At 39.1% G+C, this 25392-nt stretch overlaps 1 pseudogene; it reads right to left on the bottom strand.

Annotated features, from left to right (window-relative positions):
- The window catches only part of LOC102969275, a 46866-nt pseudogene that overhangs the window by 4480 nt on the left and 16994 nt on the right, over window positions 1-25392 (bottom strand).

Raw genomic sequence — 25392 nt, 5'->3', positions numbered from 1 at the left:
ATTACTCCCACTGGAGCCATATGTATAACAAAAAAGGATTTGGGTACAAGAAGGAAAATTTAGCAAGGCATATTTTCTTTTTGTTGCCATGCCAGCCCTAACCGCTCACTCATAACTCTCTGAGGTCAAACTGGCAACAATCCAGATCTGGATTTGGTAATTTATTCAAGGTCAGAATATGGTAAAATTTGTTATTTAATAGGATCTTGGGAAAAAAAACAGTGAAACTTGCGTGGATTCTTTCTTGGATAGTCATCTGCAGTCCAGCCCTAAATTCTTGGAGTCACCTTGTATTTGTCCTAGAATAAAGTCCCAAGCAATAGCTAGGACCTTGATGTTCAAAGTTGACCCAAAATCAGGCTGAGCCCATTGGAAAGTTTTGTATTAGAGATTAGTACCAGTTCTAGTACACTAGATTGGGAGACAAAATATAAAAAGAAATGTTGTTTAATTACCCAGAGTCTCTTTAGTGTCAGACCTAGTTGACTACACAACACATATAAGAATGACAAATGGTCAGAGAAGTGCTTGCAATATAAAAATCACTCAATGAATATTTGTGAAAGAAAGGAATTTCTAAGAATTGTGGTAAGAAAATATCAGTCATGATCCCTTGCCACAAGAAAATGAAATTAAAGTTTGTAAACCAATTAGATTGGTAATTGTGAGGTGTGGGATCTGAATTTCTGAATTTCTAGTTTTCCGACCTCACCTTTTACATGCTATTAAATGTCAAAAATAATTTTTCTTTCAGGGTCAACGTGGACATCATTAAGTTTTAGGGGCAATAAGAAGGTTCCACTTAACACCACCCCCCGCCCCCCACCACCAAGTGATTTCTTCCCTCTCAACTGTTTTCTAAAAGCAAAAAAAAAAAAAAAAGGAGCGAGTTCACAATTTCAGTAATAAAAGGTTTCAATGCTTTATTTCACTAATTGGAAAAGTTAAGATGAAAAGGTTTGCCAGAAAGTTTTCTTTCTTGTTTCTCTGGGACCTGGATATTAGAAAGTAGGAGGGCACTGGATACCTAAAGGAAATAAAATAAATATCATGGAAATGTTTTAAGACTATAGAAAGGAAACATTAAATTTTATACTTCTTGCTTCTGCTTGAAAAAGAAGATGTAAAAGTTGTGTATGGCTATTTCAAACAATCATGAGCACTCCAGTTAAGAATTCTGTCATTTTTTATATGAGTGCATTTGCCTCTTTTGTAGCATATCAAGGAGCACAATTTTCTCCAGGCAGTGGTTACTATTTCCCCAAATATGACTAATGTGATCAATACCTTTTTTCCCCCACCTTAAATTCTTTATTAAGGAAGCATCATTATCAGTAAACGTGGTCTATGGAAAGATACAGAGATGTGAAATTGCACTTAAAGGTGTATGAATGATTGCCTTCCACTGTATATTCCTTTGATTAATCGGCCTGTCATCACCTGCAGTGTAACTAGCACCTTGAAAGAGGGAGAATCCACAGGGTGCAGCCAGAATTCAACTCTGCCTTCCTTCTCCCTACTCCTTCCACTCCCTGCCATCTTCACCTTAATCTTTCAAACCTCTTCTCCAGCCTTGTTCTTCTCTGCTCCATGGATGAAATTTCAAGCAGGTAACATTACTTTCCCTGGACGTCCTTAGGTAGTAAGTCCTATAGTCAGTTTGGGTAAAATCAAGGACTCACAGGTATTATGAAAAGGTCCCATTCATGGTAACATTAAATATGACATGAATTTCACATAAAATCAAAGTTCTTTCTCCTTTCCAGCTTGGTATTGCTTTAGGCATAGGGCAAGAAGAGGAAGAACATGGCCGGCTCCATCTTTGTTACTTATCCCTAACACCTCCCTCCTGTATCTGCTCCCCTTGCTAGCTGAGGTTTCTAACCCTTCTTACAGATGGAGTGAGGAAAAGGAGAAGCTAGACATAGTAAAGATCTTATTTGACAATATTAACTTAATCCAATGATGTTGTTCTTAGGAAGGACACCCTAGATTCCTAATTCTGATTCTCCCAGAGCGTAATTTTATGGATTATTTCGAGAATACCTTGTTGAGATGCTCTGGTTGCAATGATCTCATATGATGAGGTTTCCATTTGGCTAGCTGCTAACAACTGCCATCCTCAGAGCGTGGGCGGTCCATGGCACACAGGCTCTCACCGAAGAGGCTCTGCTGTCATGCCAGGCATCTCACTTGGGAAAGTCCTTTTCAGGCTGGCTTGAGTCTGACTCCCTTTCACATGGTCCACATTTGGCCCATGGGAAACTTGTGCCTTCGTTTCTGCCAAATGAAGACGGAAATTGCCATTTCTCTCAATGTCATCATTTGTCTTTGCTCACCAGCTGCACAGATATTTCCAGTCATAGGCTTTAGCTTTTTACTTTCCCATGTGCAGGTCAAATGCCATCTGATACAAGAAGACACATTGTTAGCTCTATGAAAGTGGTCCCTTCTATCCCGATCCCTTCTTTATGGGCAAGGGAAAATTCAATAATTTTCCCCAGAGAAATTCTTTCTCCAGATACAGTCATTTTTCTTGGCCTCTCCAACCTGTAAATATCCTCAAGGACAGTGTTAAATTCAGAGTTAGAAGATGGGTTCTTCATCACCTTCTTTTGTAGGTCTTGCGTGGCCTAGTCCCCCATTCTGGAGTTCTCAGCACACATAATGTTTATTCTCTACGTCTGGGGTCTCAGCTAGAGCTAAGAAAGAAAGATTTTTACTTTAACATCCTTTTCTGATGGTTGGTAATTAACTTGCCCTTCTTTTCTTACTGGAGACATCCATCTACTACAAAACTGTAGTTCCTGCCTCTTTGAGCTTAGAAACATCTAGGGGAAAGGACGAGGCCAATTAGGTGAGGAAATGTTACCAAATATACTCCACCTCCATTTATTCATATTTATAGATGAAGACTCTCCTCCATTGAGATGATATTAAGCCACATTATTTGTTCTTCATCCAATTTCACATAAATTCATAGACAAAGACCATGCCCATCTCCAGCCCTGGGTTTCTGTGTCTGATCTTTGCCCAGGCAGAGGTCATGCCTTGTGTCTGGCCTAAGTGTGAGTACAAAATACACAACAGTATATTGCCATATATTCTTAATCTCTAACTAAACCATATACTGTGGGACAGTAGTGGTGCCTCACTTCTCCTTTTGGTTAATTTAACCCAATTGGAACTTTGTTTGTTATCTCTTCTGCTTCCACCAGGGAACATTAGTTGTACAATAATTAATTGCTACAAATTCATACCTTAATCCATTCAACAATCCTTTAATTTCATTTCTGAGGAATGTTAGTGACTCATAGATAAATAAAAAGAAATAACACAACTACAAAAATTTAATGTAGTATATAACCTATAGAGTGTTTTTAATATATTCAAGGGAAAATGCTGTGAATATTAAAAGGAAAGAGATTCACCTTAGTTGAGAGTGGTGAGACCCTAGGGAGGACTTCTGAGAAGGAATTTTATTTCATTGGGGCCTTGAAAACAAAGCAGCAGATTGCAATGGATGTGTTATGCAGGATTGAGAAAACAGCATGGATACAGTTAAAATATTGGGGCCTGTTTTCAGTAAAATCTTCTCATTGTATGTCATATACAAAGGGAAAAATCTAAAAAGGAAGACTTCTGCCAGACTTGGGAGAACCATAAATGTCAACATCAGAGAGACTGGACTTTATGCAATCAGGAGAGTGTATGAAGGATGGTGTTGAAATTTCTGAGGAAGAGAATTAATTGGGGCAGCCATTTAAAAAGGTTAAATTGGTAGCAGAAAAAAACCTAATAAGCAGAATGCCTGGAAATGGAAAACAGAAAGTGAACATGAATTTATGACAAGGATCTAATCAAGAAGCAATGGATTCATGAATGAGGGAGTATGGTGGGAAGGAACGAGGGAATATGGGAGCTCTGTCCGTGGTAGAATGAACAAGACCTGACTACTGACTGGATGTGAGATTAGAAAAGAAGAGTAGTCAGTATGACTTCAGGGTTTATAGTATGACCTATAGTAATCAGTATGACTTCAGGGCTTAATTTCCAGAGGTGCAATTAAGCAAAATTCAGGAGAAAACCTTCCAGTACAAGAAACAATTGATAACAGGGCACCTGGCTGGCTCATTCAGAAGAAGAGAATGCGACTCTTGATCTCGGGGTTGTGGGTTTGAGCCCCATGTTTTGTTTTGTTTTGTTTTTTAATTTTAGTTGGTAGCGTACAGTGCAATATAGGTTTCAGGAGTAGAATTCTGTGATTCATCCCTTTACATACAACACTCAGTGCTTATCACAACAAGTGCCCTCTTTAATGCCAATCACCCATTTAGCCCATCCCTTGCCCACCTCTCTCCATCAATGCTCAGTTTGTTCTCTATCAAGAATCTTTTGTGGTTTGGGGAGCCTGGGTGGCTCAGTCGGTTGGGCGTCCGACTTCGGCTCAAGTCATGATCTCACGGTCCGTGAGTTTGAGCCCCGCGTCGGGCTCTGTGCTGACCACTCAAAGCCTAGAGCCTGTTTCAGATTCTGTGTCTCCCTCTCTCTCTGACCCTCTCCCATTCATGCTCTGTCTCTCTCTGTCTCAAAAATAAATAAACATTAAAAAAATTTTTTAAAAAAAATAATCTTTTGTGGTTTGTTTCCCTCTCTTTTCTTTCCCCCCTCCTTCCCATATGTTCCTCTGTTTTGTTTCATAGGTTCCACATATGAGTGAAATCATATGGCGTCTTTCTCTGACTGACTTATTTCACTTAGCATACTATCTTCTAGCTCCATCCACATTGTTGCAAATAGCAAGATTTCATTCTTTTTGATGGCTGAATAAAACTCCATCTTTTTTTATCCATTCATTAGTTGATGGCTATTTGTTGAGCCCCATGTTGGGTGTAGAGGTTACTTAAAAAAAGAACTGATGACATAAAGTCAAGTGTTATATGACTTTCAGAGAGGAGAGCAATCAGATGTTGGAATAGTTGAAGAAAGACTTCATTGGAAGCTTTGAAAATTGAACAAGAATTCCTAGTGAAAATGTGAGATAAAATGAAGAAGTGCATGAAGGACTCTGGCTCCTTCCAATTTGTCATTAGGTTTTCTAATAAAAATGTGTTATAACAGATTATTCTGTCCTTTAGATAGTACCCAAGTTGATCAAGGATAGAAATAATAGATTTAGATTCACTTAAGATGATATTTAAGGTAGCTCAGTCTTGGAAGGAACAGACTCTTTTAATCTCATTTTTTTCTTCTTCAATTTATTTTTTAAGTTAACAAACAGTAAGTTTCACTATTTTTGGTGAACAGTTCTAAGAGAATTGAAAAATTCAGAAAGTCAGGTAGCCACCACTAAAATCAATATATGGAACGTTTTCATTTATTCCAAAATATGTTCTCTTGCTGTCCCTTTGTAGCCAGCCCCTTCCCCTACATTTAACCCTTTTGCCACCACAGATCTGTTCTCTTTCCCTACAGTTTTTCCTTTTCCAGAAAGTTGTTGTAGGGAACACAATTTTAAGACGGCATTTAACCCTGACCATAACAACTCCCATAATTATGCTACATGATATGGGTGGGTCTAACATAATCACATAGGTTCTTTAAAAGCAGAGAATTTTTGCCAGCTGATAACAGAAAAGGAATCAGAGATTTGAAGCAGAGATTTGAAGCCTCCTCTGATAAAGATGGCCATATGGACAGAACCTGAACATGGCCCCTAGAAGTTGAAAACAATCCCTGACGGACAGGCAGCAGGGAAATAAGCACCCGAGTACTACAATCATTAGGACTTGAATTCTGCCAACAATTTGAATGAGCTTGGAAGTTGCTTCTTCCCTTGAACCTCTAGGTAAGAGCCCAGCCCAACTGATACCTTGAGTATCAGCCTGATCTGACTGCTGATATACAGAAGTGTGACCTAATAAAGGGAGGCTGTTTTAAGCTGCTGAGTTTGTGGTAATTTGTTATGCAGAGATAGAAACTTAATTGTCATGTAAATGAAATAATAGAAGGTGTAGCCTTTTACAACTGGCTTCTTTCATTCAACATGTTGCATTTGAGACTCATTCATTTTGTTATAGGGATCACTGAGTTCCACTGAATGGATTATCTCAATTTGTTTATCCATTTGCAACCTGGAGGACATTCGGGTTGCTTCTAGTTTTTGAGGATCTGAGAAAGTTTGCTCCAATCATTAACACACAGGTTTTGTGTGAAAATACGTTTTCGTTTCTCTTGTGTAGCTATCTACGAATGGGATCTCTGCATTGCATCAGAAATATATGTTAAAATTTTTAGCAACAAACTTTTCTGAAATGGTTGTTCCATTTGCCTTTCAACCAGCAATATGTAGGAGTCCCAGTAGGTATTGAGGTATTTAGCCATGCTAATAGGTGTATAGGAATATATCATTTTGAATGTGATTTTAAATACTTTTACCACAAACGTTAGAGGTTCTGCACAAATTATCATTTTAATAAAATTGTGATGCAAATATAATAAGGTCTTAGCATCTTCAGTGCTAAGTCGCATTCTGAAAATATGTCATCGGTAAAGACCAAAGTTTTTCAGAGAGTAGTTTTCCACTAAGAGACAAGGGAAGTGACTTGACCTGAGATTATCAACATTTAGCGATATCAGCTACTGACTATGTTCCAGGCATGATGCTAGCTGCTAGAGATAAAAGATGAGTAATACATGCCCCGCCCTCAAGAAGCCCATGCTATCTGAGGAAACAGACACATAATGTGTAATTATAATATAGTCTAGTAGTTGTCATGATTCATGTATTATTAGGTCAGTCCTACTAGGTCACAGGTGAGGGAGCAGTGAATTTCGCTTGAGGGAGCAGGCTAGTGAGGTGATAAATTTGGACTGTAGGTGTACAATGCCCGAGACTGAAGACTTATTAGCAGTCAATATTAGCAGTGAAGATTTACATGATTTACATGAAGATTTACAGTTGTGTGCAATTGGAGTCATTTTGAACAAAGTTTAAGAATTGAGAGATGTTTTCTCTCAAATTCTTTCAGATTTTTGGAATCTTCCCAAGTAACTGTGTTGGATGTATAACTAAGAATACTATATAACATGATTTTGTGGATTCCCACAGGAGAGATTCTCATTCTCACAGATGCATGTTCATCTGGGCAAGTATGAAAAAATTCGGTGCTTTGGATTTTTGTTTGAGGGTCACCAGTAAACATATTAAACAGGATTTCTTGGCGGAATCTTTCTCACTTGGACGTTGTCTTTGTTTTGAAGTTAGTCAATCATTTATGCAGTGTGTGTGTGTGTGTGTGTGTGTGTGTATCAGTAAAACAGTTAGATGGGCATCATTAGACATAAGGCTTCACAAAGGCCAACCAGGCCAACCATGTGCTTCTAAGTGGCTACCTCTGCTAGTGATACGATCTTTGAATTTCATATTCAAGATTAATTTATCTAGCGGTGCTTGGGTGACTCAGTCGGTTGAGCGACTGACTCTTGATTTCAGCTCAGGTCATGATCCCAGGGTCATGAGATTGAGCTCCGCATCTGCTAGGCGTGGAGCTTGCTTAAGATTTCCTCTCTCTCTCTCTCTTTCTCTGTCTCTCTCTGCTCTTCTCCCCACTTGCACGTATGCTCTCTCTCTAAAATAAAAACTAAAAAAGAATTAAAAAAGAATAATTTACCTGTATTCTAACACGGATAGTACAGTGTATGTTAAAGGCAATAAAAGGGGCATTTGTAGTTCTGTTTTTTCTAGTACAGCCAGTATCTCCCATATCCACGGCCGAAGCCCATGTGGCAGGACTATACGTGTGAAGATAAACTGAGAGGAAACAAACTGGTGTCAAACAAATTAGGGATTGCACATAATTGAGTAAATGTAGGGTTAATGATCCAATCATCGTAAAATTGTTGTAAAAAACATTTCTCACACACGACGCCTGAGTTCTAAGGAAACCATTTGGACACTGTGAGTTTTATTTGATTTTACATTTCAGAAGAGTTTTCACTGAGGCAACATTTACTTTTGAGGTATGTAATCTAGGCTCAGCAGGTTGTAATGCTAGAGCCTTTGATGTTCGCCAAGTTTGTTTATGAAGTGTGTCAGAGAAGGCAATCCAATATCTTCCACAAAAATTCGGAAACAAACACAGGACCTGTTTTTCTATTCTATTCATAATAGTGTCCTTACTGCCTGAATGGGACCACAGATCTGTTAGAAATGGAAACAAGATTGTCTCTGTGCGCCAGAGAGAATGTGATTGGTGATATCAAAAGCCGGTGCATTTTAGATGATTGTAAAATGTGCTGTTACAGGTGCCATAGCCTCAAGCATCGCTAAAGCTGCCCGAAGCAACACATAGACACTGAGTCTACAGAATATGAGTGATTTGTGCGCATCGTCATATTTTGAAAACATTAAATATGTTTTCCTTTGTTTGTGTTTGACTTTTTGCAACCTGTCAGCTTGAGCTAGGGTTTGTGAGGGCTACTGAGACACCATATTGCAGATTTTGAGAGCTCTGCCTTTGATGGCTTGTAATAAACCACATAGGATATTCCCATTGGGGGGAAAGAAGTTGTAAACTGTCAGGGATATTACAATTCACATGATTTGGAGCTTGGGGATCTCTTGTTTAGATTTTTAACTCCAGCTAATCACAGATTTTTCTGTTTTGAAAACAGCGATTTGAATGTAAACCAACTCAAAAAGGCACAATAAGGCAATTTCAACAAGCTAATTAATTTCCTTAAAAAAGAAAGAAATTTCACATGTTCTGAATTTTTTTTTTTTTTGGAGGATGGCTCCAGAACATAAACTTCATTTACGGAATCATTCAACACCAGTTCTACTGGTAAACAAACATAAGGTAGAACTCAAGTGCCTGTGTCTAAGGATAACATCTAACCAGGTAGCACTGTGAAAATATATTAACACTCATTCAGAAGAAGCAATTAGGAAGTGTCAGATAAAAACGCTAAAAATAAAAATAAATTAAAAGAAACACCTTTACTACAGACGGGAAAAGGATTTTCATTTTCATAAAACTATTAATTTAGAATTTTAAATGAAATATTTATCATCTCTCTTATGTTCAAAGCAGACAGAATAATAGCAGATCTCAAGCTTTGTTTAATTTGTTTTTCCTTCCAAACAAAAATATTCTTCTTGACTTTTCTACAAATGCCACCATCTTGTCGGAATTACTTTCAAAGGGAGACGTATGGTGAATAAACCAGATGCATAATCCCTTTGGTATCTTGTAAAAGTAAATGCTACCTGTCTATAAATAAATACTCCTTGAATTTATATTAACAGAAGTAGAAATGTTTACTTGTGGACATTTAAAAAGAATATCTATTGATCTAATTTCAAAAAATCTTTGGGGGCACTTAGGTGGCTCAGTAGGTGAAGCGTCCAACTTCGGCTCGGGTCGCAATCTCAGGGCTCCTGAGTTCAAGCCCTGCATTGGGTTCCATGATGACGATGCGGAGCCTGCTTGGGATTTGTTCTCTTTCCCTCTCTCTCTCTGCCACATCCCCGAGTGCACTAGTGCATGCATTCTCTCTCTCAAAATAAATAAATAAACTTAAAAAAATGCCGATAAAAAAATCTTTGTACATGTCTTTTGTTCAATTTATGAACAGGCTATATTGTGTTTAAACGAAGTGTTAGCCATCACTGTTGAGATAGGAAATCTTTTACTACTCATTAGTTTAACAAGTATTTTCAAGGACCAGAGTCAACCATTTTCCCCATCCCACTGTTACTCTTCCATTGAGCGCCGCCATCATTTCTCACCTGAGACATTACAGTAGGCTCTCAGTAGATCTCCCTGATTCTGCCCTTGTATTAGTGATCTCATGGCTCTTTTCTGTGTCAAATCTCCCGGTCATTTCCCATTGCACTAAGAGTAAAAGCCAAAGCCCTTGATTGGCCTCCAAGACTCTAAATTATCTGTTCCCATCTTCTACCCCCACTTTTCCTCTCTGATTGCTTCTCCCACCTCTTTCCCCCCTGGCTCATGCTGTTTCAGATGCTTAACAAATTAAACCATTCCCAGAGAACTCCAGGTGAACTTCTGCCTCAGGATATTTGCCATTGCTGTTTCCTCTGCTTAGAAAGCTCTTCCCAGCTATCTACAAGACTCACTCTTGCTTCCTTCATGTTTTGACTCAAATGTCACTTTCTCAGTGAGGACTTCCTTGCCCATCCTGATAGTGGCACCTTCGCACTCCCCACAAATGTACACATCCTATCTGTCTTGCTCTGCTTGATTATTTATCTTCTTTAACGCTTAACCACTATCTAATAGACTATCTATTTTACTTATTAATCTTATGTATTGTGGGTGTCTCTCACTAGAATATAAAATTCATGAATATAAAATTCATTCATTGTTTTATTTATTTATTTATTTATTTATTTATTTATTTATCCCTAGCATCTGGAACAGTTCCTGACACAAAATATGATACTCTGGGCAGGACGTATTGCAAGTGTTAGGGTCCAAGACGTGATAAGTTCCGCTCTCATGACAAGAACTTTCTAATAAGAAAAACAGATAATAAACAGGTAAATTAGATAGCATCAGATTAGGTATAGGTGCTACAAAGAATAAATATTGCCATTAAACAGCAAGGCTTTATTTCTCAACTGTGGTTAGTCGGCGTGTGGCTTTCAAAGAACATAAGATAGTTACTTACTATATACCTGGGGACACAACACTCACTAATATGAAGCAACACATAATAAAAGATGGCACTTCAGTAAGGAGATACAAACTACAATGTGAATCATAATAATCAGCACTGGTGAACGTGGAGGAGTGATGACTGGAAACCGTCTGGGCAAAGTGAGAATGAGCACTGTATGCAAAAAGAATAAGGAAGATTGATGACTGGGGTTTTGTAGTATGGAGAGGGGAGCTCGGGATGTAGAATGCTTGCTTTGAAGGCTGGACAAATGAGGTTAGGACCCATCTGCTGGAAACCACGGGAGCCATGCTTGATTCTTCCATTTTCTTTCATTTTTCTTTCATTACCTTCAGTTTATCAACAAGGCATGTGAACTCTGCCTCCAAAAAATATCCTGAAGCATCCACCATTCCAGCTACTACCTTACCCTGTTCACACTCCTTTCTTGCCTGGACTATGAGAATTCAAACCATTCTCTCTGTTTCCACTCTTTGACCCCCTGCATTCCATTTTCCATGCAAGGTGTGTTCAAAACATTTCAGTAACTTCATTTTGAACTTAGAATGAAATTCAAACTCCTTACCGTGTTCTAGAAGACCTGTGTAATCTAACATGACCACCTATCTTGTGTAAGAACTCCTCAGTCTCTCCATGCTTCAGTCATGTCTTCTTTATGTTCCTCATTTTCTAGATAGTATGTGGGGTTGATAGGCTTTAGGACCTTAGCTTTTGATATGCTTAAATATTTTTCGCTATCTTCACATAGCTTTCTCCTTCTCATTATGTGAGATTTACCTTAAATATCAAGTCCACATGGAAGAACTCCCTGACCATCTTATCTAAGGGGTGCCTGTGCGGCTAGGTCAGTTGAGCGTCCGACTTGGACTCAAGTCATGATCTCACAGGTCATGGGTTCAGGCCTGTGTCGGGCTCTGTGCTGACAGCTCGAGCCTGGAGCCCGCTTCAGATTCTGTGTTTCCCCCTCTCTCTCTCTCTCTCTGTCCTTTCCCTGCTCGAGCTCTCTCTCTCTCTCAAAAATAAATAAAAAAATTTTTTAAAAATTTTTTTTAACGTTTATTTATTTTTGAGACAGAGAGAGACAGAGCCTGAATGGGGGAGGGGCAGAGAGAGAGGGAGACACAGAATCGGAAGCAGGCTCCAGGCTCCGAGCCATCAGCCCAGAGCCCGACGCGGGGCTCGAACTCACGGACCGCGAGATCGTGACCTGGCTGAAGTCGGACGCTTAACCGACTGCGCCACCCAGGCGCCCCAAAATAAATAAAAATTTTAAAAAATTAAAAAAATATATCACCCCTTGGGTGTCAGGGGGGGCTCAGTTGGTTAACTGACTGACTTGGCTCAGGTCATAATCTCACAATTCACGAGTTCAAGCCCACATCTGACTTGCTGTCAGTGCAGAGCCTGCTTCAGATCCTCTTTCTCCCTCTGTCTCTGCTCCTCCCCCACTTGCACTCACTCTCTTGCTCTCTCAAAATAAATAAACATTTAAAAAATAAAATAAAAAATATCACCCCTATCATTCTCTATAACATTACTCATTTGCATTTTCTCCTTCCTTTTTAATCATTATGTGAAATACTTTATGTATTTGTTTACCTATTTATTATTTGTCTACCTCTACCACGATGTAAGCTCTGTGAGAACACAGATTCTGTTTGTCTTGTTCCTCGCCGTGTTTCTCGAGCCTAAAAACCATTTTTCTAGGCATTCCTGAGATGTAGAAGCTAGAAAATAAGTTCAAATGAATGAATGAAAATAATTAACCATTGAAACCTTTTAATCTATTTATATGAAATGGAAAAAAAGTGTATCAGAGTAGCCTAGCAGGAAGATCCTGAGTATCAGGACTGAAAATAAAGAGGGATTGACAGCTATGAGCTATTTCATAAAAGAAATCAATGGGGGCCCCTCACTGACAGCAGTCAGAGAATTGCAGTGAAATCAAAGGAGGATATATCAAAGATGATTCGTTCTGTAATCATCAGCAAATGAGTCAAAAATAATTTTTAGAAAGAGTCCAATGGCTAGATTATATAGTTAACACAGGATATTAATAATTAGCAAAGGGTGCTCTATGGTTGGGGAGAATTCTGTGTACAAATTTGTTCTTTTGTCGTTATCCTGGCATAGTTTTGCAATATCATTGTAGCTCTCATTATTGTGCATTTATTTGCAATTGTGGGCCCATAATGAGGTGTGAACTACTCCCCTGGAGTAAATTAGGCACTTTTGGAAAGTTCGCATCACATCTTTGAAGCCATCAGGGTGCTATTGGGTAAGCTGCTACACCCCCTGGCCCCACCCCGTTTCCCCACACATGCTTTTCTCAGGATACTCTAGCCTCAAGGAAAACTCTTAATGAGGCTTGCCACTGTATTTCCCTTTCTTAGCTCCTTTGTATGAGAATACATTTTAGCTATAACATTTCCCTACCTCTGTTTTATCTGGACTAGTTTGGAGAATTGACTGATCAATATACCTCACAACAACGTTTCATTCTTAAAAATTGCTAAGACCCCCAGAGAACTTTTGTTTATATAGGTTTTATCTATCACTACTCACCAGATTAGAAATGGGAACTGTATGCCTGCAAGAAAATGAGGATGGAAAATTAAATAATATTGCCATTAAAACAGTATTTCTCAAAAATAGTTTTGACCTCTTAGGCTCCTTGAAGGGAGGTTGAAACCCTGAGGTCCCCAGACTGCACTGGAGAGCAACTAGTATATAATAAGTAGCCTTTATATAGATCTACCTGACCTGTCATCTTTCTTACATGACATAAAATCTTATGCTCACAAAAGGACAGATTTTAGAGCTATTATTAATAACTCTCAATAAAAACTTTTTAGGTTTTGAAAAAAACTGACGTCTTTCATTGACTTCTGAAGTTTTCCACAATTCTAGGTTTGTGATCCATGGATGACAGTTTTATTTTTAAGAATCACATCTAAGGCCCATTTTGTTTAGTTCAAAACATGAAATAATTTGGCATATTTACCAGCAAAATTTATATATATATATATATATATATATATTTTTTTTTTTTTTTTTTTTTTTTTTTGCTGAGACCACCATACTTTATGCTCTATTTTCAGAATCAAGTTGTACAAGTTGTATATTATGGTATACCAAAAATGCCAACTTACGACTTCTTCATAAATACAAAATAGCATTGTTAACGTCAAATGCAAAATTGGGAATTCAGGGGCTCCTTGGTGGCGCATTCATTTGAGCATTTGACTTCAGCTCAGGACATGATCTCACGGTTCCTGGATTTGAGCCCGAGTCGGGTCTGTACTGACAGATCAGACCCTGGAGCCTGCTTGGGATTTTGTGTCTCCCACTCACTCTCCCCCTCCCCGTTTGCACTTTGTCTCTGTCTCTGTTTCTCTCTCTCTCTCTCAAAAATAAGTAAACATAACTTTTTTTTAAATTGAGAATTCAATCAATTCAATTGAATATTCTTTAGAGAAAGTTTGAGGGCAAGAAGGACTAATTCTTTTAAGTTATCTAAAAATTTTGTGGTGTTTTTTAGTTTACAATGCTCTCTTCACAATCATCATGTCTTTTAGTGTCTGCAACAATTCTGTGAGACTATGCGTTATTTTCTGTATCTTTGTTTTGCACAAGATAAAAAAAGAAAAAGGTTTTGGGAGTGATGAATTTTCTATGGCTGCTGTAAGAAAATACCACAGACGTAGCCACTTAAAACAACACAGATGTATTATTTTACAGTTCTGCATTTTAGAAATCTATTGTCATTGGATTAAAATCAAGGTATCAGCACGTCTGCATTCTTTCCTGGAGGCTCTAGAAGAGAATCCATTTTCTTGCTTTGTCCAGCTTCTTGAGATTTTACACATTTTTTAATTTCATGGCTTCTTTCCTCCATCTTTAAAACCAGCAACATGGGGCCAGTCCTTCACATACCGCCATCTCTCTCGGTTTGTCTTCTGATTCCCTTTTCAACTTTTAAAGACCCTTATGATGACACTGCACCCATCTGAATAATCCAGGATAGTCTTCCCACTTTAAGGTCATTTGATTAGCAAACTTAATTCCACTTAGTTCTCCTTTGCCATGTGTCCTCATATTTTCATAAATTCCAAGGGTTAGGACATAGACATCTTTGGGGTAAGGGATCTTGTTCTGCCTATCACTTGGCCATTTACCAAGCTCACCAAGCTAGGAAGGGTGAGATTTGGACTCATATCTGGCCCGCTGACTTTATTGTTCTTACGAAGCAAACTGTTTTTGCTCTTGAAAGTCTTACCATGAAGGACAGCAGAACTGCAGAAGAAGGATTGATGGTAGAGAGAATTGGAGTATGAAATCTGAAGCCATCGTGAGGAATTTGGGGCCTTTAAGAAGAGTTGTATGTTGAAGGAAGAGTTGTTTTCTGAAGGAGACAAGAAATTAAACTTTTCTCATTTTTTCTCTATGCTTAAGAGTTTTGTCTTTACTGGTCTATACTCTTCATCTTCCTTTTATTTCCTTCAGTCATCATTACACGGAGATGACATATAACCACAATGTTGTCATGGTTTTATTTTTGAAAATATTTTTATATTCTTATTTTTAAATACATTGTTATAATACCTCTTGTTAACTTATATTTTCTTATTTTTTAAATTAAAAAAAAGTCTAAAACCAATTCTGCTCTAATTCTGTAACCCAATGTCTGCATTAGATGAGTAAACTTCTGTTTTTGGGTGTGAAAATGATTTTTATTTCTGTGAGTTGGCGAATTTTGATAGTAAAAAGGACCCAGCTATTACCTCCTTCTTTTATTTGATACAAATATATTACCTTGGAAATAAGGCACATTAAGCTAAATGATTAGGTCTGAATCTACTTCATCAATGAGTTATATGAGACACAGGGCAAATACATTTTGATAAAGGCAAGAAGACAAATGAAAAGACACAGGCCCTCAGACCATGAAAATAGTGAGGATCCTGGGAGACAACATAAGTACTTTGACAGTGGACAATTTCAGAAAATTACATAATCTTTCTGTGGCATGGTTTCCTCATCCATAAAACTGGGATTATGATACTGTCCTATTTTAAATGTTGTGAAAATTAAATGAGTTAATTTAGATAAAGTGCTCAGAACCTTACTTAGAGTTTTACATATATTAAATTTTCTTTTTCTTTTTCTTTTTTTTTTTTCTTTTTTTTTTTTTAGGGAGAGAGCAAGAGAGCAGGGGAGAGGGGCAGATGGAAAGAGGGAGAGAATCTCAAGACGCCCAGTGCTCAACACATAGCCTGAGACAGGGCTTGATCCCACGACCCTGGGACTATGACCTGAGCCAAAATGAAGAGTTGGAGGCTCTAGCAACTGAGTGAGTCAATTTACTTAAATTTGCCCTTAAACTTACTTATTTTAACGTGTGCAACTATTATCATTGTTTTTGCTATTTTTATTAGAGATACAGCCCTAGAAGAGAGTAAAAGGGTGAAAAGTAAAATGTTAAAAGAAAAACCACTCTTTGCCTAATTCACAATTTTCTCTATCATTGAGCCGGTTCAGACATTGAGACTCAAGATTTCTGTACTTTGTTAACATGAGACAAACCCCTTCTAAATTGTTTCTACTTTCTGTAGAGAAACATGCCTATAAATATATAGATCTCTAACCTAAATTTAAAAAGCTTTCTTTGGAACCTTGGGCCTCCTATAATCACTGTTTTCCTCCTTCTAACTTTTGATGCCAAAAAGCTCCATCCAGGGGATGGCTCTTACTTGCTTTGTGTCCTTGCCATGTATTCTCCTCCCAGTCTCCTAAAATCTAGCTTTGAAGGCCACCACATCAATATCAGTTATTTCATCACCATCAAACCCTTCTCGAAACGGTGCTGCATTCAGAAATATTGGCAGAATAAAAGCAATCCACAAAGAGGTAGGTTAGACCCTCTCAAGTTACTCAACCCAACTGGATCCTCAATATCCTTTTCTCTAAAATGGAAATAATCAAAAATAAACATCACTCACTTTAGTACCTATCACATAGTCTCTGTCAGTGAGTGGCTTTTATTGTATAGGTCACTTTATTGAAATAAGGGAATTGCAAAAGGCATGAAAATTAGTACGCTCATTTTGTACACCAGATTTGGAAAATGGTCAAGAATTGTGTAGTTTGATTTTTTTAAATGTTTATTTATTTATTTTTGAGGGTGGGGAGGGGCAGAGAGAGAAAGAGAGAGAATCCCAAGCAGGCTCCTCATGGTCAGCAAAAAGCCCGATGTGGGGCTCGAACTCACACACTGTGAAATCATGACCTGAGATGAAATCAGGAGTCAGAAGCTTAACCAACTGAGCCACCAGGGTGCCCCAAGAATTTTGTGGGTTTAAAGGGGCAGGTGGAGTTAAATGGAAATTGTATCTGCTATTGTACCTTGCTGACAGACAGAAATACAAAATAAACGACTTCATTGATCACGACGTACATGTCGCAGAAATTTTGTGAGTAATTTTGGTAATGATTATAGTATTAATTTTTGAAGTATCAATACTAAAACTGAAGTCCTACCTCTAATAATGTCGCTCGAGTTCTCCTTAAGTTGCTGTGTTAACACTTGCTGAAAAGATGAAAAACTTTGGAAAGCTGTTTAGCTGTAATAAAAAATACACTTTGAAAAGGATCTAGAATTCCCATAATTCTCTGTGCTCTTAATTTAAGAGAGGGTACTTGGGGTAGTTTTACAGAAAGTGTCAAGAAAAAGAAGGCACTTTTTGATTCGTATACGTCCTATAACTGGGAAAAAAATAATCTTTAAAAACAGGAGGGAAAAGAATATGTGACATGACATGGCTGCAAGATTTTACAAAAAGCCAGGTCAGGTGTCTCTAAGCCCCATTGGCTAGAAATTTATGCAAATCAAAAGCACAACCTTTATGTTTATTCCCATGGGAAAGTCCATCTTAAATCATGTGTACATTGAATGACGTGAGGTCTTCGGAAACACATCCCTTTCACAATATTAGACCACCCTGCATCTTTAAGTTCAAGTCTGGATTCAGTCCACTGCGCTGGTGGAGTGTTTAAACAATTTGTTTAAATAAATACTCCTTGTAAAGCTTGCATTTGTAAACGGACGACTTATTTTTAAAACTACCTCTGATACGTCTTTCTAAATGAACAGAGAAATGTATCCTGCAGTGAAGAATCACATGTCCCCCTCTGCGAGCTCAGGGATGGTCTTCGGCTCTGTTCTCCTTGTCGAGCTGCAGGAAATTCCCTTACCTGTCGTTCACACGTCTGGCCTGTGTTAGAGAAGCGGTTTTGGCAGAATCCAACGGCTTGTCTGATACTTCTCAGGTATATATACGTGACAGGTCAGGGCCTTGATGTCCAGCTCAGCTGTGACACTTGTGAGACCAGGGACACTTCTTGTTTTCTAATAGAGCCTGCTAAGGGACTCCTCCTGCCCCCATCAATTCTCATGCTCTTGACCCCTAGAGACCTCCACCGGAGGTAGCAAACTGTATTTAGTGCTTCCTAGAGACACTGGGGATTTGAAAACATGCCCATGACACTACTGTCCACTTGTCTGTGGTCCTTAGCATTGTGTGGCTGCTCTGGGAATCCTCTGTTCATGGTGCCCAGAGTTAGCAGGGGTGGGGGCTCTGGGGACAGCCGAATAGGCATCCTCTGAAGTCACAGAGCCCATCAGAACCTGTACACGGCTAATTCACTCTGTCAGTGTACTTACTGATGAGGTCACTGCTCTGCCTAACATACATCTCGTCACTACGTTTGCAACAGTGACACAAAAACAACAAACAAAATAAAACAAGAAAAACCCGCCTGGACCATAATCTGCTCCTACTTTAAAAAAGAGCTACTACAATTCTTGAAAATTTGAAATGATGACTATTCCAAATGGAAGATACTTCTGCCAAATGCTACAGATAGAGTGGGTGAGAGAAAGGTTTTCTCAAATTGCACAGTCTGTATGCACAGTCTATATGTCCTTTTCTCAAGGCTGCCTATCTAACTGTTTAAATAAATGCTGGCTGGAGAGCTTATATGAATAAGAGCTTTATTATCTAAGCTGCTTATTTTACAAAGTCCATCTCTTCCATCAATCATATACCTTCTCCCCTGTTCTCCAACTCCTGCCACCAGGATTGTGAATCACATTTACAGACAGAAAACTGTAACAGTTGTGGTATGCTTATTTCTACATTTCGGTTTATCAGATTCATTTGAATCTACAAGTGAATGAAAACTATAGAAATGTGAAAAAACTTTTCTCTATATGCATTTATACACACTCTTAGAATTATACGTGTCTTCCTTATAACAACAAAGAAGCTATTTTCCCCCATATAATGCACAGAATATTTTAAGTTTACCGATTTATCTATTTTGAGAAAGAGAGACTGCCTGCACGAGTCAGCGTGAGGTGGGGTACGGCAGAGAGAGAGAGGGAGAGAGAATTCCAAGCAGGCCCTGTTTAACCGATTGAGCCACACAGGCGGCCCCACAGAATAGTTTTTAAAACTGAAAGATTGGGGCGCCTGGGTGGCTCAGTTGGTTGAGCCTCTGACTTCGGCTCAGGTCATGATCTCACAGTCCGTGAGTTTGAGCCCCGCATTGGGCTCTGTGCTGACAGCGTGGAGCCTGGAGCCAGCTTCGGATTCTGTGTCTTCCTCTCTCTCTGACCCTCTCCCGTTCATGCTCTGTCTCTCTCTGTCTCAAAAATAAACATTACAAAAATAAAAATAAAAAAAATAAAAAAAAACTGAAAGAGAACTTACTTTGTCCTACGAAACTTCTAAATAAGAACTGATTTATGACAACAACAGCTTAATGTCATTCATATTATGAGTGATATTTAAATATGTAATAAACCTTAAGGGCATGGGTGTCAGTTGAACAGAGGGGGTAGTGACCAGTTGGAATTGTCCCTTATAAATAACTGTGATACCAGCTCTGATACAGGATGCTGGCTGCTCCTTATTGTGATTTACATGGCTTCTCTTTTCCTAGATGACAAACACAGAAAAGAAAGAGAATGACAGATAGTTTTTGCTTTCCCATCTACTCCCTGTTGGACAAAATGGGTTAGCTGTAAATTGGGACCTGCAATGCAACTGGAAAGATTCTTAAAGAATATCAATTTTAAATTAAATCAGCCGAGAAATGTTTCTTCAACTTCTTCCAGTGTATGAGACATCATTTATAAGTTATTGTGCTGATGAGAACACAGTGACATACAAGACCAAGCTTGAAAAGTGCCAAATTGCACCAAGGAAATACTTTGTCCATAGAAATTCAGATTGTGACAGCCAGATATACTGGCTCAGTGTCCACCACCTGGATGAGTACCCCATTTTTTTCCCCTGAAGGAGCAAATAACCATGTTGATCATCTACAGTCTGTCCGGCACTGGCCAGGGGCATTTGACATACCTCACATTAACACTGCATCTTCTGTGAGTTTAGTTTCTAGCGTCACCTTGTAGAGCCAAATATCAAAATTATGCCTGGAAATCTCTTACAATAACATCACCATGGAGATGGAAACTCCATCTCTTAATAAATCCAGAACGAACGCTCTTTTTTTTTTTCCCATCAGCTTTGGGACAGGATGTTCTTTCTTGCTTTAATTCATAGATTGAATAGTTAGCTTGCACCGAAACAGAAATGCTTATCTTAAAGCACTATAAAAATAACTCAAGATGGTAAGATGCTTACACCACAAGAGATGGATAGGACTTGAGACCAACTGAAGGAAGTGTGGATTCACACCTCTCAGCTAACGCTCACTCACACTGTCACATGAGTTCTTTGAATACATAAGTAGTTGGAATCTCCTACATTTTTTTGCAAGTGCCTTTTCTCTTTCTTTTCCGTCCCACTTTTGAGACCCAAGAGTGCAAATTTGAATTTGTATTACCGCTAAGTGAATGTGTATATCCTGTTACTCTACCGTATCCATAAGATGTGCAACAATCCTGCAAGGTGGGGTAATTATTCTCATTTAAAAGATAAAACATTGAGGGGAGCCGAGGTGGTTCAGTCAGTTAAGCATGTTGATTTTGACTCAGGTCATGATCTCACGGTTCCTATGGTCAAGTCCCATGTTGGGCTCTTGGGAGGGGAGGCTGCTTGGGATTCTCTCTCTCCCTGTCTCTCTGCCCCTCCTTACCTGCTCATACAAGCACATGCACTCTCTCTCTCTCTCTCTCTCTGTCTCTCTCTCTCAAACTTTATAAAAAAAAAGATAAAACACTGAGGCTAGGAGAGGTTAAATGACACACTGCGGATCTTGCAGCTAGAAGAGCTGAGTTTGAAGGAACATTGCTCCGAAGGCACTACGTTCTCACCAATGCGGTGCGCAGAAACTTTGGAGCTAGTGCTGTGCTACTGTGTTATTTACAGAAGCTCCAACAGGCCCCTTCTTTTTCAGACATCCTGACATCCTGTCCTTAAAGTCTATTTATGGACTAGACATACTGCTCAGGAATCTATCTGACCTATGGAGTGATAAATTTTTCAACTAGATGCAGGGTCTTAAAAAAAAAGAATGAAAAGTTGAATCTCAGATAATTCAGGCCCATAATAATTATGAATTTGAAATAAAGCATTAATGTAAAAACCATAGGTCTAAAGATTCTGTCTGCTATTGGTTCTCAGGGTTATCAGCTATTATGTTGAATCAAATGATATGCCATTTTTGCCATTTTTATGAATGAAAGTGTTGATTAGAAGCAATTTCATGTGGTTCAGTGTAAATTTATCAGCATGACTTTCATAGCAGAAAAAGGCCTTGAAATGACGTAAAGTATTTTCTGGTCACCTGAGGAAACACAGTCTTCTGGTGACTATTCTATCAACCTGACTTGCTTGTGTTTTGTGTTGTTTTGTTTTGTTTTGTTTTTGTTTTGTTTTCTCTCTCTCTTCAAAGCAATGATCAGAATCTGGACTTGTTTTGTCTTTTTGTTTTTTCTTCTTTATTTGCATATCCTCTGTTTCCTTTTCCACAGTAGAGTTTACTCTCATCACCTAGAAAAGTGCCTGGAACACAGGAAGCACTCAATAAACATTTGTTGAATGAAATAAACTTGATGGGTTGAAACATATGCCTAAAATGTTGAATTATTAGGTATATTTTCTATTTGGAGTGTTGCTATAAAACATACATTTCCAATTCCCCAATGTGCCTTTGAAAAAGATAAATTAATTCATTTTGTTAGTGATATTGCATTGCCTGTGGCCTGACTTCTCAGTGTGGCTACAATAGACTAATGATTGGGTAACAAGAGTTTATTTATCATAGAACCAATTTTTGCTACTGAACTGAAGTATAAATAATGGTATATCAGGATTTACATTATAAATACTGTTCTAGGGTTTGTTAGTTGGTCATAAAAATTCTCCCTAGGCTGAAACAGCTAGTGCATATACCACATATAATATATCAAAATAAGAGTGAAATGCTCCCTTTGTTAGGCAAAGAACAAACATTGCATACAAATTATTTTGGTACAGGGAGAGTGAAGCTATTGAAGAACCCCAGTTTCTTGATGACACGCACGATCTTGGAAAAATGATTAAAATAGGAGGAGATGAAGTGTATACCACACAGAAGAAATGGAGTGCTACTAGAATGTTCATTCAGAAGAGAAAATTAGATTTTTTTTGATAACATCAAGAGGCAAGAAGGTTTCATAATGGTGGCCAAAAACTGGGGGTACCAAAAAGAGTTGCCAAGAACTACACGTCAGGCTGCTGGTGGTAGTCCATAGTGCCAGCACTCTTGACGTTGAAGTGCAATCTGATCTCCTACAAGCATAAGAGATTGAGTTTTACAAACCTCCTGTATAAGTCATTACTTTTGGGGAAAATACAATTTGGCTACAAAATTCTCTCTCACGTCCAAAAAACTTACTCTGTAAAGCATAGTATTTTCGTCAATTGAGAATATTCAAAAATCCTTCCTCTCCTACATCCTCAGACCATGGAGGTGCCAAAATCAAGTGACTTCTCCAATGGGACTTCCCTGGCTAAATATGTCACCACTATAGGGCGCCTGGGGGGCTCAGTTGGCTAGGCATCCAACTTCGGCTCAGGTCATGATCTCGTGGTTCACAAGCTGGAGACCTGCCTCCAGCTCTGTGCTGACAGCTCAAAGTCTGGAGCCTGCTTCAGATTCTATGTGTCCCTCTCTCTCTCTGCCCCTTCTCTGCTCACACTCGTTCTCTCTCTCTCTCTCTTTCTCAAAAATAAATAAACATAAAAAAAGAAAGTTGTCACCATTACAGAACAACTTAGGGAGCAGCCTAAGGATGGAAGTCTACCCCGCAGCTTCTGGTTTTCTGGTAGCTAGGATAGGCAGATTTTGCAACAGCCAGCCACAGGAAATAATGGTGACTGCCTTGGAACCAATAAGCATTAAAAATCATTGTTCTGATGACTTACCTAAAATTCTTTAAACATTAAGAATTGTTGTTCTGGGGCGCCTGGGTGGCTCAGTCAGTTAAGCGGCCGACTTCGGCTCAGGTCATGATCTCGCGGTCCGTGAGTTCAAGCCCCGCGTCGGGCTCTGTGCTGACGGCTCAGAGCCTGGAGCCTGTTTCGGATTCTGTGTCTCCCTCTCTCTGACCCTCCCCAGTTCATGCTCTGTCTCTCTCTGTCTCAAAAATAAATAAACGTTAAAAAAAATTAAAAAAAAAAAAGAATTATTGTTCTAATGACTTACCTAAAATATTTAAAATTTCCTCTGATGAGAGAAGCTCTTCAGAGATGTTATACATATAATTTTATCTGCCTAGATTGTTTGTCTCTCGATAACGGCCTACCTATCCTTTCGGAGTTCTGGTTGTATCTTATTTTCTCAGACAAATCTTCCCCACCAGCCCCTCAGCCCTTATCTTAACAGCCATAGCTATACACAGAAGCACACACACTCGGGCCTTCCTAGTACACATCCTCATAGCCCCTTCTACATTTCCCCCATAGCACCTTGATATGTGTGTGACCATTAGCTCTGTAAGGGCAGGCACATCTTTTCTGCTTTCTGCTGCATCCCCAGAATCTGGCAGACTACCTGGCACATAGTGGTTACTTAATAAATATTGCCGAATGCTTGACGCTTTGAAGTTGTTTTTCTTCGGTTCCTCTGTGTTTTCCTTTGAACTAGAGTTTATAATAGATACAGACGGTGCATTCCTTTGTGGGACTGCCCTGTTTTGTTTCCAGCCTCAATTGCACACTCCTGCCAAACCAACCATTTGTCATGTCTCGTCGATCGCTCCACAGCTGCCAACTGCAGCGGCTTCTCTGGGGTTGGCTCTCCGCTAACGTTCACGGCTGAGGCAAGTTTCTTTGGCGCCCAAGTTTTAGTTCTAGTCAATGAACGTTTATTGAGCATCTGAAATTTGCCAGACACTGTATGAGGACCTTAGATTTAAAAATGAAGAAGATCGTGGGGCGCCCGGGTGGCTCCGTCGGTTAAGTGGGGGACTCTTGATCTCGGTTGGGGTCATGATCTCGAAGTTTCTGAGTTTGAACCCCGCGTGGGGCTCGGCACTGATGGTGCGGAGCCTGTATGGGATTCTCTCTTTTTCTCTGACCCTCCCCTGCTTGTGCTCGTCTCTCTCAAAATAAATAAAATTTAAAAAAATTGTAGAAAATCATTTTTACCTTTGAGGATCTTTGAGTCAAGGGTGAGGAGAGAAACACATTGATAGATCAATGCAGTGAAAGGTGCTAAATGTCACAGTTGGGGTCCTATAGGATTTAGCCTAAACGGAGGGAAAGGAGGTTTCCTCATTGCTGGGACTTGCTAACACTTATGGGTCCCTGGTATGTGTATATTCAGCGACTCTCTCACGAGAAGCAAGTGGTCTGTAGGTTGAATCATGAGAATATCAGATGCTGATAAAAATCCTTTTTTTTTAATTAAAAAAATTTTTAAATTTATTTTCAGAGAGTCAGAGACAACATGAGTGAGGGAGGGGCAGAGAGAGAGAGAGAGAGAGAGAAAGAGAGAGGGAGGGTTCCTGGGACAGGAACTTCATACATCTCACTCTTGGTGTGGGTTTCTTTTTAAATGCAGAGTTCCAAGCTCTAAACTCTAATCAGAGTTATTGCTTCAGGAGGTTTGTGTCTAAAAAAAATGTTTTTAATGTTTACTTATTTTGGGGAGGGAGAGAGAGAGAGAGAGAGAGAGAGCGAGCTGACAGCAGAGAGCCTGATGTAGGGCTCGAACTCACAAACTGAGAGATCATGACCTGAGCCGAAACCAAGAGTCAGACGCTTAACCAACTGAACCATCTTCTCCCACCACCCCTCCCACACCCCCAGGAAATTTGTTTCTAATGAGTATTCAAGATATTTCTGATGCTGCAGGGCTACAGACCTAGCCCTTCCTTCACAAACGTCAACATCAGCCTTCTGGGTTGTAACAACTGCGTTTCACCTGGCAACCGTCTTCTCTTTTACCCTTTCCTCACTACCTTACAGAAAACTTATTTTCCCAGAAATCGTTCTCATTTTGAAGATATTCTCCCTTTAAACAACGGGAAGACATCATTATGTTTGGTGGGGAGGACAGCCTCCAAGCACAGATGTCCTTCCTCTATTGTTCCGGATAAAAGATGGAACTGCAAAGCCAACTCTAGGTGCCAGTGCATTGCATCCTGCTTCCTCACTTGTTAATGAC

This window comes from Panthera tigris, chromosome C2, assembly GCF_018350195.1.
Source record: "Panthera tigris isolate Pti1 chromosome C2, P.tigris_Pti1_mat1.1, whole genome shotgun sequence".
NCBI lineage: Eukaryota > Metazoa > Chordata > Mammalia > Carnivora > Felidae > Panthera > Panthera tigris.
Note: the sequence above shows the minus strand (reverse complement) of the source record. Positions and strands in the feature narration are given on the sequence as shown.